The sequence below is a fragment of the Maylandia zebra genome, linkage group LG23 (genome assembly GCF_041146795.1).
Source record: "Maylandia zebra isolate NMK-2024a linkage group LG23, Mzebra_GT3a, whole genome shotgun sequence".
Taxonomy (NCBI): domain Eukaryota; kingdom Metazoa; phylum Chordata; class Actinopteri; order Cichliformes; family Cichlidae; genus Maylandia; species Maylandia zebra.
Window position 1 is genome coordinate 47,231,467 of NC_135188.1, and position 27,861 is coordinate 47,259,327.

At 40.1% G+C, this 27,861-nt stretch overlaps 5 non-coding genes and 2 pseudogenes across 5 annotated transcripts; 4 read left to right on the forward strand and 3 right to left on the reverse strand.

Moving 5' to 3' along the window:
* The first annotated feature begins 2,427 nt into the window (after positions 1-2,427).
* On the forward strand, positions 2,428-4,844 carry LOC101469596 (uncharacterized). The gene is made up of 3 exons (XR_002721074.2): positions 2,428-2,502; positions 3,488-3,575; positions 3,931-4,844. It is a non-coding gene; the product is annotated as an uncharacterized LOC101469596 (transcript).
* A 13,691-nt stretch (positions 4,845-18,535) lies between these two features.
* LOC112430590 (5S ribosomal RNA) lies at positions 18,536-18,654 on the forward strand (annotated as a pseudogene).
* Positions 18,655-19,501: 847 nt separating this feature from the next.
* On the reverse strand, positions 19,502-19,620 carry LOC111500379 (5S ribosomal RNA). Its single transcript, XR_002721073.2, has one exon. It is a non-coding gene; the product is annotated as a 5S ribosomal RNA (ribosomal RNA).
* A 360-nt stretch (positions 19,621-19,980) lies between these two features.
* On the forward strand, positions 19,981-20,099 carry LOC111500380 (5S ribosomal RNA). The gene has a single exon (XR_002721075.1). It is a non-coding gene; the product is annotated as a 5S ribosomal RNA (ribosomal RNA).
* An 846-nt stretch (positions 20,100-20,945) lies between these two features.
* On the reverse strand, positions 20,946-21,064 carry LOC143415298 (5S ribosomal RNA). Its single transcript, XR_013095936.1, has one exon. It is a non-coding gene; the product is annotated as a 5S ribosomal RNA (ribosomal RNA).
* Positions 21,065-21,424: 360 nt separating this feature from the next.
* On the forward strand, positions 21,425-21,543 carry LOC143415251 (5S ribosomal RNA). The gene has a single exon (XR_013095889.1). It is a non-coding gene; the product is annotated as a 5S ribosomal RNA (ribosomal RNA).
* An 846-nt stretch (positions 21,544-22,389) lies between these two features.
* Positions 22,390-22,508, reverse strand: LOC111500381 (5S ribosomal RNA; annotated as a pseudogene).
* Between the last annotated feature and the right edge of the window lie 5,353 nt (positions 22,509-27,861).

Below are 27,861 nucleotides of genomic sequence, written 5' to 3' on the forward strand. Positions count from 1 at the left end.
TATATGGTGTGTTAACTAAATCCTTATTATGTGTGTGGTGTTTGTTTAAGCACTTTGTCTTTTTTCAGATGTCCTTTTTGATAAAGCTCATAGTTAGTGTTGGATCAGGTGATCCTGACCCATTTCTTAATTATGCTGCAAAAGGCGATGCTTTGGTGGGCTTTGCATGATGAGTTTTTCCTTCCCATTGTCACCTAGAGCTTCTCATAGGGAGTCATCTGATTTGGGGGGTTTTCTCTGTAATATTGTCGATTCTTTACAGCATAAAGCACCTTGATGTAACCATGGTTGTGAATTGGTGGTATGTAAAGTAAACTGAAACACAGGAGGCTGTGACAAGTAGCAAGTGAGATGACAAATTATTACTGCCAAGTGCAAAAAAAAATAAAAATAACGCATATAGTACAGTTCAATGCACAATTGTACATAGGACATCCAGTCTAGTAGGGTCTTATTTATAACAACAGCTATTTGCAAGTACACAAGATCTCATTGACCAACAGAGGGAGCCAAATTCCAAAGACCCTACAATAGCAAAGAGAAAAAACCAACAATCAGAGGACTCCCTGTTAGCAAGCACTTGGCGATAGTGGGAAGGGAAAACTCTCTTTTAACAGGAAGAAACCTCCGGCAGAACCAGACCTAGCCATTTTCTTCAGGGTATTTCTATTGTACAGCAGCAGAAATACGTTGAGCTCGTCCTTGTTGCTGATAACCGCGCGGTAAAATTAATCTTCTTTTCTAACTTTTTCATTTTTTCCCCTTGGTTTGCAAAATTAGATTTTTATAAGATAAACTGCTGAGAAGCAGGATGAGAAATTTGTCTTGTGGTGTTTCAGTATGTGAAGATGAACAGGGATCAAAAGAAGATGAGACAGAGAATATTTGAGATTGTCAACATGGTGAGTCTGTTTTTTTGCTATTTCTATACAGATTCCATACCAATACAGACACACTGTACTACATACTGTTCTGCAGTAGTTGCTAGCAGTTGGAGTATAATGTTACATCCCCAATGTTGTCTTCTTCAGGTCTACAAACCTCTGAGGACCTTTATTGCTCTGGTGGGGTTGGAGATATGGACGAATGGTGACCTGATCTCTGTGACCCCCCCAGCAGGAGCAAACCTGGATGCTTTCATGAAGTGGAAGTGCCATTGGTGAGGGAAGGAAGACAGGATAAAAAACACACTGGGTAAAAAGACACTGTCTTCCAATTAAGCAAGAATTACTTTGTTTTTGTAAGTGTAAGTTTTTGTAAGTGTGTGCATATTAAAGACAGCTGCTCTAGTTTATTGACTCACTCAGTTAGGATGTTCCTAATGTAGTGCTTCTACATTAACATTTGCCATCTCGCTGTTTCCCTATCAGAGCCAACAGTAGCCAAGTCTCGATCTAGCAATAACAACTGCATCTCTTCTTTTGTTAATAAAGAAATATTTTTTCTGTTCTCACTTTATTCTGTCAAGTTAGCCCTTGCCTTTTTACCATTTCAACTATAAATCTTGAGTGGGAGAGGGAGATTGCCTGGGAATGCCAGTTGCTGTGAACTTTTCCCTTCTCTATGCAAACGGCAGAGGGCGCTCCTGCCATTCAATGAAGAAGCTGCACCTGGAAATACTTGATAACGATGAGAGCTCTTAAAACCTTGATTTAAAAGTTAAAAGTGACAGTTTAAACAACTCAGGTATTTTCTAGTAGACATCTGGGTTTGTGACTGTGACATGATGCTGTAAGTAGATTATTAGCATTCACAGTTTCTTTGTTCATAAACTCATAGAGATGCCCACGATGGTGGTAACTGGCAGTGTAACACTATCGTTTTAATTCAAAGTACAACACTATGATCTGACTTTCATCTTTGATTTGCTTTTACATTGGATTAGCAGGGTGCTAACTACAGCTGTCTGATATAATGCATAGCTTTAATAATAATGATGATAATAATGTACCGTAACTCTCAGCCACCACAAGTAGCCACCACTACACTCCTCTCTCCTCCTGAACCAAAATGGCAACAAGTCAGGTCTGAATGCAAAAGCAGATGACAATATGTCTTCTCTATTTTCTGCTTTCTAACTATTTTTAAATGTGAATACAGTTTAGTAGTTCTGCGTGTCTGTAACTGTTTATTTACAAGGATGTGATTAAGTAATATAGCAAGCATGTCTTTGTAAATAGACATAAAAACTGGAAAGTACACAAACAAATATTTGTACGTGCTGTAAAGAAAGTAGGTCTAGAAAGTAGGTGCATTTCCTTCATTTGCAGCCACATTGCTGTGACTCTGCTGGTGTGGTTTTTGTGTGTATCACATAAAGGCTCAGAGTACAGATATGAAGTGGACAGGAAATGTGGTTGCTAAGCTATGTGTGCTAGTGTGAGTGGTAACCAGGGCAGTAGTACAAGTTGTGTAGCATAAAAGGGGCTGACACAGAGAAATCGGGGTTCATTTAACCTCTTTCTAATTTTCTCTTTTCGGATGAGCCTCAGCTGCACACAGGTCAGTCTGTGAACTATTTTGATTTTAACAAAAGTTTGCATTCGTGTAACTTTTTGCTCAAGTGTAATAAAATTTACGGAGATCTTTAGACCTACTTAAACATCATTTAATCTCCTTGCATCCTGATATTATTATTATTATTTTATTTTTTATTTATTCATTTATGTATTTATGTATTTATTGGGGGGGGGGGGGGGGGGGATAAAAACTCCTCTGTTCTAACATTCGTCTGCATGTTCCAATTTAATCAACCTCTCTTCACCATGATGGGAATCAGAGCACTGGGACTGAAATACCTGCTAATTTAGTGTTAAACCTAGTTCAATAACTACACCAGCTTTAGTGTTGCCATCAGATACCAGTGTTTGGATACTGATACCAGCAGCACATATACACACTGAAACACTCAAAGTAAAGGTGTCATCATCTGTATGTGTCAGGTGTTCTGTCTGTCAGAAAACTCTTCAGTATTTGTTCTTCAAAGAGCTCCAAGCCAGCAGTAATCGGTCTAGGCCCTTTGGTCACGTCTACATCGGTATCCACATCAGATTTGGGGTTTCATCGTCTTAAAATGCAAATGAAGAAAAAGTTGTGTTTGACTCATTATTTAAGTTCATAGGATTTTGAGGTGAAATTTCTGTGTCAAAATGAAGACCTGATCAAATTTATGGGACATTAAACAGGTTTCCATACTTTTGTTGTGATACTATAATAAATGTATTTAATAAAATGCACTTTGAAATAATATCCTCTAAATGCTAAATAAAAATCCTTTTAATCTGTTTGAATCTACTCAGACAATAAAGACAGGAAGACAACAGGAACCCCTCATATTCTAGTCTCAGTGCATTTGCATATCTGATAAACATGATGTGGTTTCTGTGATTAGGTCGATTTTGCTAAAGCTTAATATCTGAAATGTCTCCATTGATTTGTGTCTAGTTTGACACAGAATTAATTCACTGTAACCATTCACCACATTCAGGGGAATTCACTGACTGAAGATATCTTTACCAGCTGGTGCTGCAGACGACCACCTTGTGCCCAAACCAGCAACCAACTCACAAGTCAAGGTGAGTCTGCTGTCAGTAAAGCAAAAACTACGATAATTTTGAGAAGTGTGGCAAACAAAATTGTGGTTGTTTCTAATGTAACACTAACAGTCGAAAGAGTAGGGTAAGTCTATGCAGTATTATTTTCATTATTTTACACATATTTTTCTGTGAGTATTGTTTTATTGTACCTGTAATCTAAAAGCTTTTAGAAAAATAACCACATAGTTCATTTTCCAGATTAGATTACTACAAATGGTTTTTATCTTGGTCTTAAGCTTTTTAAGTAGGTTTTTTATGATTGTTGAATTACATCAACGAAACCAAAACAGTACAGAGGAGAGACTCCTTTAAATATTCTCTTTTCCTTCCCCAGGGAATCATGAGGGTTCAGAGTGCCTGTTTGCTGTTGCTGCTGCTCTGTGCTGCTGTGCTCTCGCAAACTTACAATGATTTCAAAAAGAAACACATCCTTCCAGAAAACGGCTCTCGTAAATGTGATGATATGATGAAAAACGTTAATGGCATTAATCAGTGCAAGCGAATTAATACGTTTATCAACCAGAAAGCAGAAAAGGTTAAGGCTTTGTGTAAAGGTAAAAAAAATGAATACATCACCCACAAATTTGATGTTATTGACTGTAAGATGAAAAGTGTGAAGCCTTGTAAATACAAGTCTCTAGCACTCAAAGGAAAGAAGAAGAAGGTAAAATGTGAAAATGGCCTACCAGTACATCTTGAGCAGGGCATATATGACAATTTTGATTATGACAGTGAAAATTAAAGATTGTTGTGCTTTTTTCAGTTTTCTTTGTAATGCTGTACGATCGTTACCTTCCAGTATAAAGCGCATTGACACAACTGCTGTTGTGATCTGGCGCTGTTTAAATAAATCTGAATGGAACTGAACAAAGAATTTTACCTGTGCCACAAACCCTTTAATGTTGCCATTGCTATATTTTGATTATTTGTCTTCGATTGTTTCATTGTTTATTCATGCATTTTTCTGGACTTTTTTGTGTAACCTTTATGGGTTACACGTGTTAAAAATGTATTTGCAAGTGATGAAATTTGCTAATGAGTATTTTTGAGTTTTATCTGCATATTTCTGAAAAATAAACCACATTCACATTTTGCTTTAAAGCACAAAATGAGCGAGTACTTCTCTGAGGACCGTCTCCAGACATCGGTTCTCTCTATGCATGTCTGCAGCTACCTGAAAGGCTTCTCTGATGTTGTTTTTTGATCATTCGAAATCCGCTTGTGTGATAAATAAAGAGGCAGAAAAACCTTCGTGTGTGTGTGTGTGTGTGTGTGTGTGTGTGTGTGTGTGTGTGTGTGTGTGTGTGTGTGTGTGTGTGTGTGTGTGTGTGTCTTGTAACCAGTTAAAAGGTTCACATACTTTTCGTGCGATTGTGCTAAAGAACAAAAAAATATACATACTGATCAAATAATATAAAATGAGTACTTGCTACATGCTATCCTTCCTTAAAGTGCTTTCTGTATTCTGAAAAAGAGAGACGTGATTTTCATTAAGCTATCAAAACATGTCTTCACAACTGTTCAGTAAAAACTACATTTACCTTATGAAAGGCACATTTGAGCTTGCGCTCAATAGCACGACACGAGTGTTGAACTCAGCATTTCTGACCCATGTCAGGGGCTGCAGCGATGCATCAGGTTGTGATGAGCTACCAACAGAGATCTTGACAGAATGACTGTTTAGCATCATTGCTTCACTTTTTGTCAAGAATAAAGCCTTTAAGCTATGATTCTGGTATGACTCAGATCATGAGCAGGTAAACACAAGTATGTACAGCATACGTCCATGCTCGAAACAAAAAGGACACTCTATCATATTTAAGAGGAGCTGATTATACAGATTCCAAATTGTAAGTAATTGGAGTGGATGATAATTTAGCTCCACTCTCTAACTGAATGACTTTCCGGACTTTGAAGTCCACTGGAACACGTCAATCAGAGAAATAAACGCTGTGACAATCCTGCTACATAATGAAATAGAATTTATCATTAAATTACAGGATATTTGGAAATAAAAAGGGTTTTCCACTCTCTTTTATTGTTTCCTATATCCCCATTTTTATTTAATTAATATAATTTACTGTATTATTGCATGTGGTGATCAATTTTACCCATATTTACCATAGTAAGGCCTTACTTGAAGGTTGTTGGAAGTAGTTTAGCAGATGAAGTCATAGTGTGTAATAGTGTGTGGTGTCAGTGCAAACATGCAGTCTTTGACCAGCAGACTGTGCTCCCTGCTTCATCTCTCAGACTCATACAGCAACTAGGAGTGAGTCAGCACATTTTCTCACACCATGCATCACCTGTGACCATCATTCTGATTTGATTAGCATTTTCTGTCATTGCATGTACCGTCACCATATTATTATATTATTACAGTATATTCTTTAATTGCCATGTAGTGTTTCTGACATTGTTTTCTTATTTGCTCTGAATCAGGTCTGTTTTGCCTCTGGGGTCTCTGAAATGTAAAACCTGCTGGTAAATATATTTGTCTTCACACCTACACAACACTTTTTTTAAAGTGTTAAATGGAACACGTGAATGTGTATATTTTTTTATTTTTTCCGATCAGCTCTCGTAAACCTTCCTGCTAACCAAGCAGTCATTCTCATGCACCGATCACAAAATCCTAACTCAAATCAAAACGGCTCAGTCAGAACAGAACAAACACGTAAAGACGTGAATGACATGAGCTGCCTGTGTGAGATTTAAAATGAATGATGGCAATCATGGTTAGAAGGAACACATGGTAAACATTTTAAAAAGGCACAAAGCCTTATATCATATTAAATCAAATGCAATGCAATGACTTCTAAAATTTTCATATCAATACTAGGATCTATTTCGCTCTTAAAAAGTGTTAGTTGTACAGAGTTTTGTGTAAGGATGCATCACCCGGCTGCAGTGAGTCATTAGGTGCTTACTTGTGGTCATGAAAGGAAGAATGTGGTTAGACATGTCTTTGCTAAACTGGCGTAACGCACCACAAGTAAACCTTCTGTCCAGCCACAGTGTGATGCTGTGAAAGCACACTTCTTATGAGACATTTTGCATTCTCATGCAGTGTTTTCCACTCTAAGATTTTTACAGATGTTGATCAGAGGCCTCGAGTTAATTTACGTAAACAAGTTTCTGATGAATAAATCAAAGTCATCCGAACACGCGTCTTTGTGTCAGGAATCATTTTTAACTAAAAATGACATTTTATATAAACAGTGGATTAAAAATTTGATAAATATTTACCAGAAATTTTTTCTATCCCTGTTGGACGTCAGTTTCTGTGCGGAATGTAAGATCATATTACCTAAAACTACAAGGTGTCTCGAGATGGAAATGTTTGCACTGAAGCAGTTTATTTTTGTTCTACATTTTCAAAATCTAATGGTTAATTAATAAATTCCTACTCGGTGTTTTTGCATTTATTTGTCAGTTTTGTCCTTTTTAGGTGTAATTTTGATGTATTTGGACTTTATTTGAGAGTTTGTTTCAGTTTCTATATTTGTCATCTGTTTTGGGTTCAGCTATTCATTTTCACAATTAAAGAGTTTCGTTCATTTGAATAAAATATATTTATTTTTTGATTTTGAGAACCTGTTTATATATATGGCCTACATTCTTCCCTGCAGCTTCCTGAGCAGCGGCGACCTCTGCAGCTTGTAAAGAGAAGTGAAAAAACAGGCCTAGCACAATTTCACTTGTGTAGGCAGGCGTATTCAGGGTGGGACATATACCATAGTTTACCTTAACAAATGTAACTTTTAGATGATGCAGACCCCTGTCACTGTAACACTGATGCACATCTCTGTAAAAGAATTCACCTCTGAATATTGAAGTTGCAGTTAATAACTTTACTAGTTTGCTGTATCATATCACAATAGAAAGAATCTCAAGAACTGTAATGTTTGTCATCTATAATGACTGTCAAATAAAGTCTATCAGAATCAAGGTGACAGTTTCTTTTCCATTTGTTGTGACTGTGTGTCAGTCATACTGACCTAAAAATAGATCAGCAACAAAACATTTCTAAACCACTGACACTGGATTGACTGGAAGACACAGCAGGTGCTCTGATTTGACCTTTTTGTAGTCAAGTAACACGAATCATGTAGGAATCTGACTTTGATTTTCACCTTTTGGCCGTAATAAACTGTAGAAAAATAAACATTAGATTATCATAGTTTTGTAAATTTAGGGTCTGTGTGATATTACATTGACCAACAGAGGGAGACAGATCACAGTCTGAGCTCATCCAAACACCACAAGGCAGGAAAGATTTTGTTGACGTCATACATCTGTTTGGAATATCAGCAGCATACCATGTAAGTAAATAATGAAAGGTAAATGCAAAAGTAAAAAAAATAGATTTAGATTTTAATGGTGTTTGGCTGTACCAACATGCCTTTTCCTTTTAAAGGGAGTCCAGTCATCCTTTCATTACTATATATAAAGTAATGGAAAGAAAACCCCAGACCCTGCTCTCCTGTACAGGCTGGAAGGACAAGGAAGGACATCCCATGGTGCTGCCAGGGGAATCACTCAAGGTCAGAGCAAATGTTATTTATTTTTTCAAGAATCGTGCACACAGTAAGTTAACCTCACAGTAGTAAAAGATGGCTTGTCCCAGATTTAAAGATTAGTTAATTTCCGCCTGCAAGTCCTTGGCAGAGAAAAATGCTACTGAAATACAGTTGAAATCTGTGACAGACACCCTCTTTTTCCTTGATATATTAGGGAGTTGAGTTGTAGGTTTGAAAGTGTTTTTTTTTGTAATTTAGTTAGTTTAATGGGATTTTGTTTAGACTGGGGCCATTTTGTTTATGTTAGCTTTGGCTCTCCTTGAAGTTAATGTACGCTTTCAGTAAAACAGCTTTGCATTTAACCAGTTCAAACTAACTAAACTGTCTGTCACAGTTTACTAACCTGGTTAGTAATGGTGAAAAGCTGCCTGGAAAAGTCAGCTAGCAGGTTGTTAATGCATCAAGTCTAAAAACAGCACATTAATACATTTAGATCCCGAAGGCTGCTCCAAAAACGATCAGATTGTATTTTACATTTTTGTTCAGTTCAAATCATCTTGGTTTTTCTCAAAGAAATCTACTACATCATGTATATTATTTTTATGTCATGTGTAATTTCCATTGCAGGAAATTAATTTCCTAATTAATAAATTTTAATCAGAGTTAAATTAAGAAGGGACAGCAGTAAAAACTCCAAAGCAGCGATGTCATCAATACACTGCACTTCCAATTGTAGAACGATTGCACTGGGTTCTTGGGAAGTCTGGACTGCTGTGTGAACTTATGAAGTCTGGACTAGCGAGAACTTGCGTACATGAGTATTTAGAAACGGCCTAACAGTCTGCAGTCTATGAACTCACCTCGTGTAATGCCAGCTAACAATGTAAGCTCCTTAATTAACAGTAACAAAAATCACACAGCATAGTACATTGAAGGTACTGACTTTTCATCCCATCCCATTTTTCTTATGAAGTGGTGTTGTAAATGCATTCCTGCCCGTGCACTGCTGGCTCTGGGTCCATTGTGTAACTGACCTCACCCCCATTAACAGGACGCTTACATTACAGCCTCTTTTTGCATGTTTTGTTTGGGTTTCCAGAAATCAGAATCAGAGAAACTCTATTCATCCCAGATGGAAATTGAGTAAATAAAAAACTATAATTAAAAAAAGGGCTCCAGGTTGTACTCAAACCCGGGCTGGCAGCTAAACCTGCACCCAACGGTGCCAAATCATCAAAATTGGATAAGGACAGAGAGGGGATAGCATAATATTTGAAACTGGAAATGACTGCCGTGAAATCTATTTATTTCAACAGAGTAACTGTATTGTGATTACCACTTATTTAAACAGTAACTGTAACAGAATACAGTCATATTTTGTATTGTAAATACAAAACGCCGGTACATGTATTCCGTTACTCCCCAGTGAAGGTCAAAATTTGACAGCTTTCATGCTTTGTGCAAAAATGAACATTGCTGCGATTTCTTTTTTCCAGTGGAAATTTAGTGAGGTTTATTTTTTTTGTGTTTCATGAGGATAAATATGCACTCCAGAACTGTTCGTAGGTGTGCCTGCAATAAGAATAGTCATGCATGCTGTTTTGCTATTGAAATTCTGTTGTCACTCCCTTTTAATACAGATAGAGTTGTGGTCAGAAGTTTACATACACTTACTATAGGCATTTACCAAATATTGGTGGAGGTGCATGTATATATTTGAGGCTGTATGTAGACTTTTGAACCTGTGTGGATGAGTCCAAAATAAATTCCAACTTGTCCCCCCAAGTCTTGTTTTCTTAAAGTCATTAAAGGTGTATGCTGCACAATCATTCCACCCTGGAAAAAGAATCGTTCCAAGAAATCATCAAAAGCCCAAAATTACCATGGCATTCATGCCCATGACGAGAGGATAAAAACTTCTAACCAGAACTGTACATGTGAGTGAACTGCAGCATTGGAGAATTCTGGTAAGTTAATCTCAACATTTCTGAAATTCTTCAATATAAAATTATGAATATTATTTTTTAAAAGCCCCCCAAAATAGCACAGACAAGAGGGACAGAGCATTTTTTTCTTTAGATTTTAACATCATATAAGAATTTGTGAACCCTGAGATTGAGAAATAAAGAGACAACTTTTCTGCAACAAATCTTCTGCAGCATTAAATTGGATGAAAGAAGTTTATTCTGGTTTCTTACATGTGATCAACTCAAATCCTTACAATTCCTCTTCATGTTTGTCAGAAGACAGTCAGTGATTATCAACACATTTTAAGAAATTCTTTGAACAAGTAGTTAAGACAACACAACAGTTTCAAACTGGAATCAACTGCTGAGTCTTCTCCTAAGCGCTACCAGCCTCAAGGTGTACAGGTAGAAATTTATTCTTGGATTTGTCTTTTTCACATAGTATCCTCTTCTTCTCATTAGGTTTTTCTTGTGTGTATGAACAAGGTTCCATTATATCTTTTGTCACACAGTCAAACCAATTATATGGTAAGTTAACAAATTGCTTTTTAGATACAGCTGTACACATGTCCTGAAATATTTTGTCGTCACGTTCGTCGATGAAAGTATTTTTTCCCTTGCACTTTCCTGGAGTTTTCTTTTCCAGTGCATTGACATCTTTCATCAAAGTGTCACAATCTTTTTTACCATTTGCCTTCACAAGCGTGTGTTTCACTATGAAGTCGTCATAATTTTGTGAGAACACAGCAGTGGAGAGCAGCAGCAGCAGTAAACAGGTGCACTGAACCATCATGATTCCCTGGTGAAGAAAAGCAGCAAAAACATTTACATTAGTCTGTTTTATTTTAGTTTTAGTGGAGCAGTTGACAGTAGTTTATTTGATTTTACTTAATTCAATAATCATTAAAAACATGCAGCACATTGCTCTGAAAAATCTACTTTGTGGATCTTTGTCAACCAACAAGATTTTAAACAGAACAATACGTGACTTTTAAATACTTTTATATTCAAATATTATTTGTATTTGGTTAATGCTCTGTAATTACTCTGAATAAACATCCTGCTCTGGCTTTCATAGCTTTCCAAGTAATCCAAACTTTTCCACGTTAGGACACCTACCTTAATCTTTTGATTGACTGATGAGTGGTGGGTTAACTGGCAGTCAGTCGTCTGAAACACCAGTAGACGAAGATGTCTTCAGGAAGAGAAATTCTCTGAAGCTGGTAAATGGATACTGTGGATTCATTATATAGTGTCTGCATGAAAGGTCATCATCTGATAGCCTCTACATTTTGCATGAAAAATAAAGTTTATCTCAACAGAAATCATTAGAGGCAGCCCTGCATGTATGATATGTAGGTTATACAAAATTTGCCTACTCACATAATCTAGATCGGGATAGCATGGGACTAAATCCATATCTGGACAGTGGAAGTCAGTTATATTCACAGACAGCTCTGCATTTAATGTACGAAGCTAATTTATTTGATACAAAAGGCAACTGAGCTATAACATTATGAATTACTCTTGTGATCCCAGTATATCTGTATTGTCCTGTCATTGTTTTAAACCTTTACGCATTTAGGGGATATTATTTAATCATTATGTACATTTTGGTGCTTGAATTTAATACAGTAACACAAAACTGAATCCTATATTGGCCATGTGATCTGATATTCATTTGACAAAAATGTCAAAACATATAATTTGCTAAAGCAAACTAACTCATAAATGTCATGTGATCCAGGAATTTAAAGCATTTTTCTTTTATAGTCAGATCACATGGAGGTACAGTACAAAAGTTATGCTGTTCCTTACTCAGTGAACTGTTATGTAAATTAGACCTCACAAAACGAGCTAACTGCAACATCTTTGTTCATACACAAATTTCTCCACAGTACTTTTCTTTATTCAAATCAGAAGCAGACATCCGTATTATTAGCATATTCTGAGAACCATTTCCCTGTTGTAATCTCATATTAAACTTTAGCTCTATGTTGTAGTGGGAGCTCTGTGTCTTTTGCTGAAGTGTTTAGCAAGAATACAGCTCAACCATATCCAGGTGGGATTTAAAAAAGTTTATTTCAACAGAAATCAATAGAGGGTGTAAACTTTCTGTAAACTATATCACACTTCTTCACCTTGAAGTTGCACAGTTGCTTATACCCTGCAGAAATCTGTTTCGATGTCAGCAAAAGACAGCACACACACTGGACCTGGAGGATACTTTTACCTGGAGAAAGCAAAAACACAATTTTTAACAGGTGATATTTGATCCTATCTCCATATATATAATAAGTTATCTCCAGTTATTTTTCACAACTTAAGACTTGTAGAGCTCGGTGTAACAGCTGTATAATGACCAGTGTTGTTTAAGTTAGTTGAAAAAAGTAATTAGTTACTTATTACTGATTACTTCTCAAAAAAAGTAATCCCGTTACATCACTGATCACTTATTCTCAAAAGTAATTAGTTACTTATTACTTAGTTTCTATTTAAAAACATGATACACAACCTGAACACTTAAAGCAATAGATCTTTCAGCCCAATTTTTTTCTGCAATATCCATCATATAAAATTGAATTGAATGAAAAAGTCTCTTTTTAAAAATTGTTATGTTAGTTTTAATCTTTTAACTTTATGGACATTGCATTAAGCATAAATTAAATTACATGCAGCAGTCTTTGACTTGAAGATATTTGTTTAACATTTAAACCTATTTTCTGCATATTCCAGCATGTCATATAAAATAATTTTTTTTTATACTCGCTCTTTCAGATAGATGCAAGTAAAACACAGCAAAAAATAAATAAAATCAAAGACTCGGTGGCACTGTCACTGTAAGTTCTGTCGCTCTTAAATCTATTTTCACCTGTTTAGGCAGGAGTGGCGCCAGTGGAGGTTTACCCGGTGCTGCAGCAGTCATGTCAGTGGAAAGATCCAGGGGTTTCTCTTTGAATTTCACATTACCGTGGCAGTGTGCTAGGTGCTTGCTCAGATTTGAAGTTTCATTTTTTGCCATGGAAAGAAGTTTTGAGTGTACAGCAGATGCTGTTTTTTTTATGGAATAAAACTTGAAGTAATATACTTCCATGCTTTTAACGCTACATGGTCATACTCTCTCCCGCACTCCATATTATCCATTGTTGATCTGTTGCTGCCACGGGCATCGCACGTGTTTATGTCATTATCATGAGACACACTCAAAAACAAAATTATGACAGTTTAGTAAAGCAGTAATGCAGCATGCTTACGGGAAAGTAACAGTAATTCAATTACTTTTTTGCAAAAGTAATCCCTTACATTACTCGTTGTTTGAAAAAAGTAATCGGAACACGTTACTCTGATAATAACATCTGGAATGTAGAAATGGTCTACTATAACAGTTTTTTTTCACTCAGTATCAATAACAAATATGTTACACAACCATACAGCAGAACCTGTGATGTTTCTTATTTCAGTAACCCACATCAAGTATAATGCAACAGGACCAGTGGCAGACATCATGTCTTATCCAGCCTGTTTGTAATCTGCTTTAAAGAGGGAGGAGCTGACTACCGAGGCCTGGTAAGTTCAGTCCTCATAACTCCACAGACAATTTTTAATTTTCACATTTTTCATTTTAGCATTAAAAACTCAAGTGACATCAGTTCACAGTCAGTTTTTCAGATCATTTTGAAAAACAAAAAAAGCTTTCTACAACTTTTTACACATGCTATTATAGTTCCTGTTATTGACACATTTACACGTATCCAAGAGGGATTAAATGGTAAATGGCCTGTATTTATATAGCGCTATTTCTAGTCCCTAAGGACCCAAAGCGCTTTACACAACCAGTCATCCACCCATTCACACACTGGTGATGGCAGCTACATTGTAGCCACAGCCACCCTGGGGCGCACTGACAGAGGCGAGGCTGCCAGACACTGGCGCCACCGGGCCCTCTGACCACCACCAGTAGGTAACGGGTGAAGTGTCTTGCCCAAGGTCACAACGACCGAGACTGTCCAAGCCGGGGCTCGAACCGGCAACCTTCCGATTACAAGGCGACCACCGAACTCTTGAGCCACGATCACAAACAACCGTCTCCTTTGATAATTTTGTGATTAGACTAGTTAGGAGGACTGATCTTGGGAACCTTGAAATGATGCATTTTATATTCAAGCATTAATTAGTTGCATCTCGATCTCTCCCTTTTGTTCTCTCTCTGAACATTTTTTAGTGGGAAGAGTAACACTTTATTATGCTCAGCTATTGACTGTATGCTATTATCAGTCTCAATACCTGGAAGGTGAGTGCTTTAATTTGAATAAAGTTAAGATGAGTACTATGTTCATGTGAGATACTCAAATTCACTGAGAGAATAACATGTCAGCAGAACTTGGGTGACTCTAGTGAATACACGTTTAGCTCACGAGGCATGCGTGGGTGCGAGGGTAAATTATCAGTTGTAAGACTACAGACCCAAAAATGTTCATAGTTCAGACACTGAAACTAAAGATGTAGATGTAGATGGAGTATTAACAGGAAAACTGAGTCAAATGTGAAACATGGTGACTTTGAGAGTTTATGATTTCTTCACTAATATTAAAGAACTACTGTTGGGGTTCTGGGGGTGCTCTGCCTCTGGGCGGGGGCTCTGGCTGAGCCTTGGGGGCTTGGTTTCTGGTTGGTGTATCGCCGGGTTTTGGGTGGGTGCATGCACAGCCTTGGCACAGGGGTCTCTGGTGCATCGGCAGAACTAGGGGCCTCTTCAGCTGGTGGGGAGGTTTTTACATCCTTGCAGGGGTCTCTGCTCTCTAGGAGTTCACTCTGCAGGTGGGGGAGAGATATAGGAGAGTTGGAGAGTGACTCAGTTTACTCTGGACTGGGCAGAAGATTAAGCCAATCAGGACATCAAATTCACATTTCCAATCACCTTCAGAGAACTTAATATGCTGAAAGAAGAACATTTCAGCTTGGTGGGATTTGTTAATCATTTCTTCACTGAAACCAAAAAAGCAGGAATCTGCAGATTTGAAGACTTTAAGGTTATATTAATCTTTGATGGCCTGGATGAGTGTCAGCTTCCTCTGGACTTCCACAATACTGAGATCTTAACTGACCCTAGAAAGTCCACCTCAGTAGATGTGCTGCAGACGAACCTCAACAGGGGGAACTTACTTCCCTCTGCTCGCCTCTGGATAACCACACGACCTGCAGCAGCCAATGAGATACCTCAGTTGAATTCTGAGAAGTCAGGAACATTAATTATTGCCCTCGACAACCAGATATCTCTAATCAAACAGCATCTTGGTTCTCTCGGCTCATCTGTTCACCTGAGCCTCAGGTACCTTTGGTGTGATGTTTGATTCTGCCATGTCCCTAGAACAACACTGTCGCCAGTTAATTAGGAACTGCATTTTTCAGCTAAGAAACATCTCCAAACTGCAAACTTTGCTGTCTAAATCTGAGTTAGAAATGGTTATTCATGCTTTTATTTCATCTCGCTTAGATTATTATAACAGCCTTTTTCTTTGTTTGAGCAAAAGGAATCTTGACCGTCTCCAGTTAGTCCAGAATGCTGCTGCAAGGCTTTTAACTTAGACACGAAAAAGAGAGCACATTACACCAGTGTTACGTTCATCACTGGCTAGAATTCATTTTAAAATCTTGTTAATGACTTTTAAAGCTTTGAATTGTGATGCCCCTGCATACATTTCTGATCTTTTAGAACCCCACGCTCCCTCTCGCAGCCTGAGATCTTCTAATCAAAGGCTGTTGGTAGTCCCTCAAACATATTTTAAAACCAGAGGTGATAGATCTTTTAGAGCTGTGTTCATCCAATCTGTTGTTGGATGAACACAATTTAATCATGGCACCTTTTTCCACGTGATTTAACCAAGTACAATAAACCATTTTTGACCATGTCAAACCAACACAGTTTGTATTTGGTGGTTTAATGTAATCAGATTATGTTGGATCAACGTAGTATACTTGCATTGACTTGAAGTGATTTATTTAAGTATTTAGAGTGAAATTTGTTTTAATTAGTTCTACACAAGTTAAAAACTTCAGGAAAGCACAATGAAATCTTGATGTTTGAACAACTACTTTGCTACTCAAGGCGATTACTGCTAGTCGTGCTTAACCTAACACACATATTTATATATATATATATATATATATATATATATATATATCCATCATCCTATTCATGTAGCCCCTTCCACCGGGGTTACTTGCATAGTAGCATTCCAACAACGCCCTGTTTTCATCTCTTGCCCACCGATGCCTTCTTATTCCAGTAGCCCACTTTTCGTCAGGGTGCCCTGGTTCCTCAACACCTGACGAGGACCTTGTTGATCTGGGCGATGTCCGAGCCGGCATGCCTTCATATTTATCTGTCTCGCTCATGTCTGCGGTAGGCTTGCTTAGCATAGGGGGTCTAGCCTTAGGACCCTTACTGGATACAGACGCCCCAGGCAGGAATCGAACTTGCGATCCTGTGTTCCAAAGGTGTGTAGTCTAAACACTACGCTATCCAGCTGCAAATGCCAAGGGCTCAGAGAAGAGCTCGAGAGGATGTGGAGGGTGAAGGTAACAGTGGTCCCCGTGGTAATCGGAGCACTAGGTGCGGTGACTCCCAAGCTAGGCGAGTGGCTCCAGCAGATCCCGGGAACAACATCGGAGATCTCTGTCCAGAAGAGCGCAGTCCTGGGAACAGCTAAGATACTGCGCAGGACCCTCAAGCTCCCAGGCCTCTGGTAGAGGACCCGAGCTTGAAGGATAAACCGCCTGCAGGGGCGTGCTGGGTGTTTTTGTTTTTATATATATATATATATATATATATATATATATATATATATATATATATATATATACTGAACAAAAATATAAACGCAACACTTTTGTTTTTGCTCCCATTCCCCATGGGATGGACGTAGAGACCTAAAATTCATTCCAGATACACAATATAACCATCCCTCCCAAACAGTGGTCACAAATCAGTCCAAATGTGTGGTAGTGGGCACATCTGCTATATTGAGATAATCCATCCCACCTCACAGGTGTGCCACATCAGGATGCTGATCTGACATCATGAGTAGTGCACAGGTGTACCTCAGACTGCCCACAACAAAAGGCCACCCTGGAATGTGCAGTTTTGTCTCACAGCAAAATGCCACAGATGCCACAAGCAATGAGGGAGCGTGCAATTGGCATGCTGACAGCAGGAATGTCAACCAGATCTGTCGCCCGTGCATTGAATGTTCATTTCTCAACCATAAGCCGTCTCCACAGGCGTTTCAGAGAATATGGCAGCACATCCAACCGGCCTCACAACCGCAGACCTCGTGTAACCACACCAGCCCAGGACCTCCACATCCAGCAGGTTCACCTCCAAGATCGTCTGAGACCAGCCACCCAGACAGCTGCTGGAACAATTGGTTTGCACAACCAAACAATTTCTGCACAAACTGTCAGAAACCGTCTCAGGGACGCTCAACTGCATGCCCGTCGTCCTCATCGGGGTCTTGACCTGACTCCAGCTCGTCGCCGTAACAGACTTGTGTGGGCAAATGCTCACATTCGATGGCGTCTGGCACGTTGGAGAGGTGTGCGCTTCACGGATGAATCATGGTTCACATTGTTCAGGGCAGATGGCAGCTGAGAATGTCCCAGTTCTTGCATGGCCAGCATACTCACCGGACATGTCACCCATTGAGCATGTTCGGGATGTGCTTGACCGGCGTATACGACAGCGTGTACCAGTTCCCACGAATATCCAACAACCTCGCACAGCCATTGAAGTGGAGTGGACCAACATTCCACAGGCCACAATTGACAATCTGATAGACTCCATGCGACGATGTGTTGCACTGCATGAGGCAAATGGTGGTCACACCAGATACTGACCGGTTCTGGGTCCCCAGACCCCCAATAGCGCAAAAAACTGCACATTCCAGGGTGGCCTTTTGTTGTGGGCAGTCTGAGGTACACCTGTGCACTACTCATGATGTCAGATCAGCATCCTGATGTGGCACACCTGTGAGGTGGGATGGATTATCTCAATATAGCAGATGTGCCCACTACCACACATTTGGACTGATTTGTGACCACTGTTTGGGAGGGATGGTTATATTGTGTATCTGGAATGAATTTTAGGTCTCTACGTCCATCCCATGGGGAATGGGAGCAGTAACAAAAGTGTTGCGTTTATATTTTTGTTCAGTGTACATATATATATATATATATATATATGTATATATGTATGTATATATATATATGTATAGAGAGAGAGAGAGAGAGAGAGAGAGAGAGAGAGAGAGAGAGAGAGAGAGAGAGAGAGAGAGAGAGATCCTAATTGGCCAACTGGACCAAAGATGCAAATGTGGTGGTGCCTGTCCTGGGGAGTGCCTCACCACTTGCCTTATGGTACCTTGAATAGGTTCCGCCACCCCACCTTGAATAATACGATGGAAGGATCCTAAACACGCCCGATCTCGTCTGATCTCGGAAGCTAAGCAGGGTCGGGCCTGGTCAGTACTTGGATGGGAGACCGCCTGGGAATACCAGGTGCTGTAAGCTTTTGCACTTCCACACACAAACTGCAGAGGGCGCCGCTGCTCACTCAGTGGAGGCAGCTTCAGGAAAAGCTTCATGACAACGCTCCTCATTGCATTTCGCTTTTGTGCAAAACAAAAAAACAACAACAACAAAATATTTAGGAAATACACAAACTTATTTATTCTGTAAATGTACAAAATCTCTGTGGCTAGTCCGTCTGGCCTCAGTCGAGAGGAACTTGTTAACTTTGTAGTTTGCAGCGGGCGCAGTGTCAACCTGACACCCATGTGCAACCAGTTTGAACTCTTATTGGCTGCCGACTGCGGTCCCGAAGAGTACTGAATAAATGCGCATCAGTGTGCTACCCTGAGCAGGGAACACGATATCATGGAGTTTCTAACACGGAGCAAGGTGAAGGTGACGCTACTATGCAGGACCGCCCCTGCTCAGCTTCAGAGATCAGATGAGAACAGGCTGGTATGGCCATAAGTGAGAGGCTTCCTCGACAACGGGGTTCATGTAGATACTGTAACCCATTTATTGGGATTTAAAAAACAATTCAGAGTGAAGGATATTGATTAGTTTCTACTTTTTTTTAATAGCTGCACATGACAGCACAGTTATAATGCATACTTAATGCTGCAATATTCACGTCATAAACAATTGTGAGTCTTTGCACAAAAACATCTACAGGTGCTCTGTGCATGTAGAGAGATATTGATGTAACGCTTGAAGAATTTGACATTACTACATGAGCGGAAGAGCTCTTTGCGCAAGACTCACTAACCATCCTATTGGAAAATGAGCTTAAAGAGTGCCTCACATCCGTTTCAACATTTAAACTGTCATTTGTGTGTTGAAGTGCAAAAGCTTACGGCACCTGGTATTCCCAGGCGGTCTCCCATCCAAGTACTGACCAGGCCCGACCCAGCTTGGCTTCCGAGATCAGACGAGATCGGGCGCGTTAAGGGTGGCGTGGCCGTAAGCGAGGGACTGCTTCACAAACAGCCTCTTTATACATGCTGTGATGACACAGTCATGCTTACGTTTTTTTAATGTCCTGTATATAAGTTGAATTGTCCAAAGCACAAAAATGTTGCACTTCCAAATGGTCCTAACACACTGTGTGCTCTGTGTCACTTTAACACTGTGCTGTGAGAAACGAACATGTGTTATTATGGTGACGTTACCGCGGGAAAAGCATTTTTGCAGCTCAGCGTTGAAGCTGCAGTTCGCAAAAAAGCTTTGCATGTTTTCCCTGTAACATGTGAAGCTTAGCACAATACTATGTTTTAAAGTGCGTGACATTTGCCAAGTATAAAAGGTCTTTTATAGCGGGCTTCTCTCGCTTACGGCCATACCACCCTGAACACGCCCGATCTCGTCTGATCTCGGAAGCTAAGCAGGGTCGGGCCTGGTCAGTACTTGGATGGGAGACCGCCTGGGAATACCAGGTGCTGTAAGCTTTTGCACTTCCACACACAAACTGCAGAGGGCGCCGCTGCTCACTCAGTGGAGGCAGCTTCAGGAAAAGCTTCATGACAACGCTCCTCATTGCATTTCGCTTTTGTGCAAAACAAAAAAACAACAACAACCAAATATTTAGGAAATACACAAACTTATTTATTCTGTAAATGTACAAAATCTCTGTGGCTAGTCCGTCTGGCCTCAGTCGAGAGGAACTTGTTAACCTTGTAGTTTGCAGCGGGCGCAGTGTCAACCTGACACCCATGTGCAACCAGTTTGAACTCTTATTGGCTGCCGACTGCGGTCCCGAAGAGCACTGAATAAATGCGCATCAGTGTGCTACCCTGAGCAGGGAACACGATAGCATGGAGTTTCTAACACGGAGCAAGGTGAAGGTGACGCTACTATGCAGGACCGCCCCTGCTCAGCTTCAGAGATCAGATGAGAACAGGCTGGTATGGCCATAAGTGAGAGGCTTCCTCGACAACGGGGTTCATGTAGATACTGTAACCCATTTATTGGGATTTAAAAAACAATTCAGAGTGAAGGATATTGATTAGTTTCTACTTTTTTTAATAGCTGCACATGACAACACAGTTATAATGCATACTTAATGCTGTAATATTCACGTCATAAACAATTGTGAGTCTTTGCACAAAAACATCTACAGGTGCTCTGTGCATGTAGAGAGATATTGATGTAACGCTTGAAGAATTTGACATTACTACATGAGCGGAAGAGCTCTTTGCGCAAGACTCACTAACCATCCTATTGGAAAATGAGCTTAAAGAGTGCCTCACATCCGTTTCAACATTTAAACTGTCATTTGTGTGTTGAAGTGCAAAAGCTTACGGCACCTGGTATTCCCAGGCGGTCTCCCATCCAAGTACTGACCAGGCCCGACCCAGCTTGGCTTCCGAGATCAGACGAGATCGGGAGTGTTCAGGGTGGCGTGGCCGTAAGCGAGGGACTGCTTCACAAACAGCCTCTTTATACATGCTGTGATGACACAGTCATGCTTACGTTTTTTTAATGTCCTGTATATAAGTTGAATTGTCCAAAGCACAAAAATGTTGCACTTCCAAATGGTCCTAACACACTGTGTGCTCTGTGTCACTTTAACACTGTGCTGTGAGAAACGAACATGTGTTATTATGGTGACGTTACCGCGGGAAAAGCATTTTTGCAGCTCAGCGTTGAAGCTGCAGTTCGCAAAAAAGCTTTGCATGTTTTCCCTGTAACATGTGAAGCTTAGCACAATACTATATTTTAAAGTGCGTGACATTTGCCAAGTATAAAAGGTCTTTTATAGCGGGCTTCTCTCGCTTACGGCCATACCACCCTGAACACGCCCGATCTCGTCTGATCTCGGAAGCTAAGCAGGGTCGGGCCTGGTCAGTACTTGGATGGGAGACCGCCTGGGAATACCAGGTGCTGTAAGCTTTTGCACTTCCACACACAAACTGCAGAGGGCGCCGCTGCTCACTCAGTGGAGGCAGCTTCAGGAAAAGCTTCATGACAACGCTCCTCATTGCATTTCGCTTTTGTGCAAAACAAAAAAACAACAACAACAAAATATTTAGGAAATACACAAACTTATTTATTCTGTAAATGTACAAAATCTCTGTGGCTAGTCCGTCTGGCCTCAGTCGAGAGGAACTTGTTAACCTTGTAGTTTGCAGCGGGCGCAGTGTCAACCTGACACCCATGTGCAACCAGTTTGAACTCTTATTGGCTGCCGACTGCGGTCCCGAAGAGTACTGAATAAATGCGCATCAGTGTGCTACCCTGAGCAGGGAACACGATATCATGGAGTTTCTAACACGGAGCAAGGTGAAGGTGACGCTACTATGCAGGACCGCCCCTGCTCAGCTTCAGAGATCAGATGAGAACAGGCTGGTATGGCCGTAAGTGAGAGGCTTCCTCGACAACGGGGTTCATGTAGATACTGTAACCCATTTATTGGGATTTAAAAAACAATTTAGAGTGAAGCATATTGATTAGTTTCTACTTTTTTTAATAGCTGCACATGACAACACAGTTATAATGCATACTTAATGCTGCAATATTCACGTCATAAACAATTGTGAGTCTTTGCACAAAAACATCTACAGGTGCTCTGTGCATGTAGAGAGATATTGATGTAACGCTTGAAGAATTTGACATTACTACATAAGCGGAAGAGCTCTTTGCGCAAGACTCACTAACCATCCTATTGGAAAATGAGCTTAAAGAGTGCCTCACATCCGTTTCAACATTTAAACTGTCATTTGTGTGTTGAAGTGCAAAAGCTTACGGCACCTGGTATTCCCAGGCGGTCTCCCATCCAAGTACTGACCAGGCCCGACCCAGCTTGGCTTCCGAGATCAGACGAGATCGGGCGTGTTCAGGGTGGCGTGGTGGTTTACTCATTTGTGCCAGTGGGTGGCTGTAGCTCAGGAGGAAGAGCTCGGGACCACCAGTGTGTCTGCAACTGGCCTTGTGCTGGCGCATGTTTGGATTACCTCTGGCAAACCTGATCGGGGCCACCATAGGGCCGTCATTCTTTGCAGTATGTGGGCCATGTGTAAGCACATTGTGTGGGCGGGATCGGGGCCATACCAATTTTGCTATGTGGGTAGCAACAAAAACATGAAGTGAATGTTTTCTATGTGACTATCAGTCTCTCACATTGTTATAGAGGATTTTCCTCCAGTTTTCTTTACCACTTTGGTCAGTTCCTTGAAGTTTGTGAGCACTGGTTTATGCACAGCTCTCTTAAGGTCTCATCACAGCGTTTCAGTCAGGTTGAGGTGTGGACTGACTGGGCTATTGAAACACTTTTCTTGCAGCCATTCTGTAATAGATTTGCTGCTGTGTTTGGGATCATTGTCCTCTTGTGTGAACTGTTTTAAACAAGCTTTGGGTGTCTGCCAGATGGCTTCACATTTGACACTAGAATAATTTGCTATAGAGTGGAGCTCATGGTCGAATCAATACTGCAAAGTGTTTAAACAATTCTGACATTTAAAATTAATTACTTACCATTTGGTCAGAAGTATCAAATGGTAGACATGTACAAGTTCAGAAACAAAGTGTTACATAACACATTTAATAACACTTTTATGTAGCGTGATAACATCTAGAATTATTGCAATAATACAAGGATTTCTTCTGCTCTCAGAACAGTTTCCATTGTTCACAGCTTTGGAACAAGGTGCATCAGCACTCTGCAGCACTCATAAGGTGTTAAGTTGTGGTTATCAAGAATTCTCTGGTAAACACATCATTGTTAATCCTTGAGTATCTCACAGAGAGCACACCTCAGGGCGAGAAATAATTTAAACTGTAACTCAGCAATATGTTTTTATGCTATTTATATTATATTATTAGATTTATATTATATTATATTAATTTATTTTACCTCAGCTGTGTGAATCAAATCCAGCTGAATATTCTCAGAACATATTCCACAATGAAAGAAGAACGTTTTTAAAGTAAATGTTGCCTTTTGTGTTAATAAGTCAAAGATGAGGATTTAGAGTAACACTGACATAAACGTTTTCTGTCGCTGAAGGTCAGTTTCTGTGTTAGATTGTAAACTAGCTTCTCTTGTCTCCCTATTGCTTATCCATTATTATCTACTTGATTTTTAAGTTTTAAAAGTTGTATATAATCATTTTCACACAGTCATACTCATCCAGTACACTCACAATGGACCAACCCAACATAGCACCCTAACACTGAGTTGGGGAGGGCATCTTTCTATGCCCCTATTTCACAACGTGCGTGGGAAGGGGTCTATAGGTGGTTTGTGGTGAGATGGATTCATCCTGGTTTTCTGCTTGTCTTCCTGTGTGTCACTAGTGGGTGGGTCACAGTGAGTGAAAAAATGGTGTGTGTGTGTGTGTGTGTGTGTGTGTGTGTGTGTGTGTGTGTGTGTGTGTGTGTGTGTGTGTGTGTGTGTGTGTGTGTGTGTGTTGCCTTAGGGCTTTGGAATTGACGTAATGGCACAATGTATTGTGGGAGCGCAGCGCCATATATCTGGGCCACTAATCAAAACAAACATACGGTTGCTAGAAACATGCTTAAAAGCAGCTCAAAAACAGCTGGACACTACTGCCCCCTACCTGATGTTGTCATTGGCCCGCTCCCTTGGTGGCTCAGGGTGGTCTGGACCTCCTCCTTGTAAGGGGGGCTCCTGGGTGCCTGTTCTCGACTTGTACCATGGGGCTCTAGGCCTCTGTCGACTCCCTAGCAGGGTTGACTACCTGTTGCCTCTGGTCCTCTGGGATTCCGTGGGTACTCCATCTGGGGCCTCGCTCCTTCTCCTGCTGGGATGGATGCGCAGATGTCACCAGGATGTGTGGCCTTGGACCTTTGATACTCTTGTGGACTGTGGGTGGCACAGTTGTCCTGCTTCCATCTCTGTCTGCCTCCAGGCTTCTTGGGGGCATTGCTGCAGCTTCTTACCCTCATTATCAAGTGCGTTTGTAACAAACACACAGCCATTCTCACACTCACTCACTCTCTCTCTGTCGATATCTCTCTCTACTACTCACACACACACACACACACACACACACACACACACTATAGGAAGACTGATTTATCATTTTGTCAATGGAGTGAAGACTAGGAGTAGCAGGGCAGCTGAACTCCTGCTGCCTCAGATCATTTTTTGAGCTCAGTCCCTATTTATATTCATAATTAACCAGTTTACTTAATTGATTTATTTTTGTTCATAATATTGGTTTCTGGATTTAAAAAAAAAAAAAAACACATTTTGCCTTCATATATAAATGCATTCTTCCCTGTGTCATCAGCGCCCTCTGCAGTTTGTACAGGGAAGTGAAAAAACTTACAGCACCTGGTACTCTCATCAAAGTAATAACGAGGCTCAACCCTATGTGATGTGTTCAGTCATGTTTAGGTTGGTAGGGAGTTGTAAACAGGTTTATGGGAATTAATTTGATAATTTGTTAAATTGTTTAGCAAGGCAGTCAGAAGTGAAAAAGCTTACAGCAATATATTCCCAGGCAGTCTCCTATCCAAGTACTGGCCAAGCCTGCTTAGCTTCTGAGAACAGACATGTTCAGGGTGGTATGGCCATAAGCAACAGTCTGCCACAAACACGGGCTATTTATACATGCTGTAACAACATTTACCACAACAGACTTATACTGTTCTCTGCAACTGTAACACCGTTCATCAGTTACGGTTTCATCAGCCTGATATGTTACAGATAATACACATTATCCTTTGGAGGCCACATTGGAAGGCCAATTATGTCACAGCCAGCCAATGGAGGCTGTCCCAATTCGAAGGCTTCTCCAAATGCGGCGGACAAATTCGTTATTCATTTCCGCGGATTTGAAAGATGGGTCGGGTGTATCCGTCGTGGCCCAACCTATCCCAGAATTCATACCGTGGCCCAGCCAATTCCAGCTTTCAACAATGGCAGATATTTAGTTTTAATATTATTCTTTCTGGGTCACAAAATAAACTTTTAAGATATTTTCAGGCGAGAATGTTGCTGTGTAAATTTCAAATATCTGCTCGATTTATCAAGACATCAGCCTGTTTTGACAGACATTTCTGTCAGTGAAGTCTTTAAACAACAAATATTTCGCTGAAATAACAATCGTCTTAATAGATACTGTGCTCTTTGTCACTAAAATACTGTTCTGTAATGAATAAGTGGTTTTATTACTGACATTTGCTACTAAAGTTCAGCGTTAGACTGATAGAAAACAGTCTACTAAAAAGACTTTATCTAATAAAAGTTGTAAATATATAAACTAAATATTTTCCATATAATAAATAGTTTGGGGATGCAACATTCGTGGTCATTAGAGTATTGGACATCAAAGATCAGCAACAAAACTGATTCGACCGCATTATTATTATTTACATATGCCAGATGCTCCCTCTCGACACCTTTGTGGACAAAAATGCCTTTTTCCAATTCCACTGAAACCGTATTTTTTAATCTCTCTTCAATTGCAGTATAAAACCATACATTCTGTAATAAGATAAGATAAGATAACCTTTATTAGTCCCACAAGTGGGAAATTTGTTTTGTCACAGCAGGAAGTGGACAGTGCAAAAGTTATACAGCAAAAATTAGAATACAATATGAATAATATACTGTACACAACTGTACAGAATAGAATAAAATAAAATACTATATACAGTAGAATTAAATAGAATAAAATATACAACAGGATAAAAATAGAATGCAAATTCTATATACAACAGAGTAAAAATACAACGTTGTCAGAAAAGAGTATTGCACTTAGTCTTATTGCACATGTGTGGGTTTGTGTATGTTTGTTCAGTTAAAGTCTTTGTTGTGGAGTCTGACAGCAGTGGGGAGGAAAGACCTGCGAAATCTCTCCGTCCCACACCGTGGGTGCCGCAGCCACTGAAGGAGCTGCTCAGTGCTGTCACAGTCTCCTGCGTGGGGTGGGAGATGTTGTCCAACAGGGATGAAAGCTTAGCCACCATTCTCCTGTCACTCACCACCTCCACTGGGTCCAGAGGGCATCCTAGAACAGAGCTGGCCCTTCTGATCAGCCTGTTCAGTCTCTTCCTGCCCCCGGCAGAGATGTTGACACCCCAGCAGACCACACGGTAACACAGAGTCATAGAAGGTCTTCAGGAGTAGGCTCATCACTCCAAAAGTCAGCATGTCAGCATTTCATTTTTAAGAAAAGTAGTGACATTTGACATTTTTACTGTATTCCAGCTGATTCCACCATTTTGCCATTGTAGGCCAATGCATGGGATTCCTGTATGATCTTCTTATGGCCTCTGACAGTGGACTCATCTCTGTGCTTGTCCTGCTAGACCTTAGTGCAGCGTTCAATACTGTCGACCATAATATCCTATTAGAGCGATTAGAACATGCTGTAGGTATTACAGGTACTGCACTGCAGTGGTTTGTATCATATCTATCTAATAGACTCCAGTTTGTGCATGTAAATGGAGAGTCCTCTTCACACACTGAGGTTAATTATGGAGTTCCACAGGGTTCAGTGCTAGGACCAATTCTGTTTACATTATACATGCTTCCCTTAGGCAGTATCATTAGAAGACATAGCATACATTTACACTGCTATGCAGATGACACCCAGCTCTATCTGTCCATGAAGCCAGATAACACACACCAATGAGTTAAGCTGCAGGAATGTCTTAAAGACATAAAGACCTGGATGGCCGCTAACTTTCTGCTTCTTAATTCAGATAAAACTGAGGTTATTGTACTCGGCCCTGAAAAGCTTAGAAATATGGTATCTAACCAGATTCTTACTCTGGATGGCATTACCTTGGCCTCCAGTAACACTGTGAGGAACCTTGGAGTCATTTTTGACCAGGACATGTCCTTCAACGCACATATTAAACAAATATGTAAGACTGCGTTCTTCCATTTGCGCAACATCTCTAAAGTTAGAAATATCCTGTCTCAGAGTGACGCTGAAAAACTAGTTCATGCATTTATTACTTCCAGGCTGGACGACTGTAATTCATTATTATCAGGATGTCCAAAAAAACTCCCTGAAAAGCCTTCAGCTGATCCAAAATGCTGCAGCAAGAGTACTGACAGGGACTAGAAAGAGAGAGCAGATTTCTCCTGTTCTGGCTTCCCTTCATTGGCTTCCTGTTAAATCCAGAATTGAATTCAAAATCCTGCTCCTCACATACAAGGTCTTAAATAATCAGGCCCCATCTTATCTTAATGACCTTGTAGTACCATATCACCCTATTAGAGCACTTCGC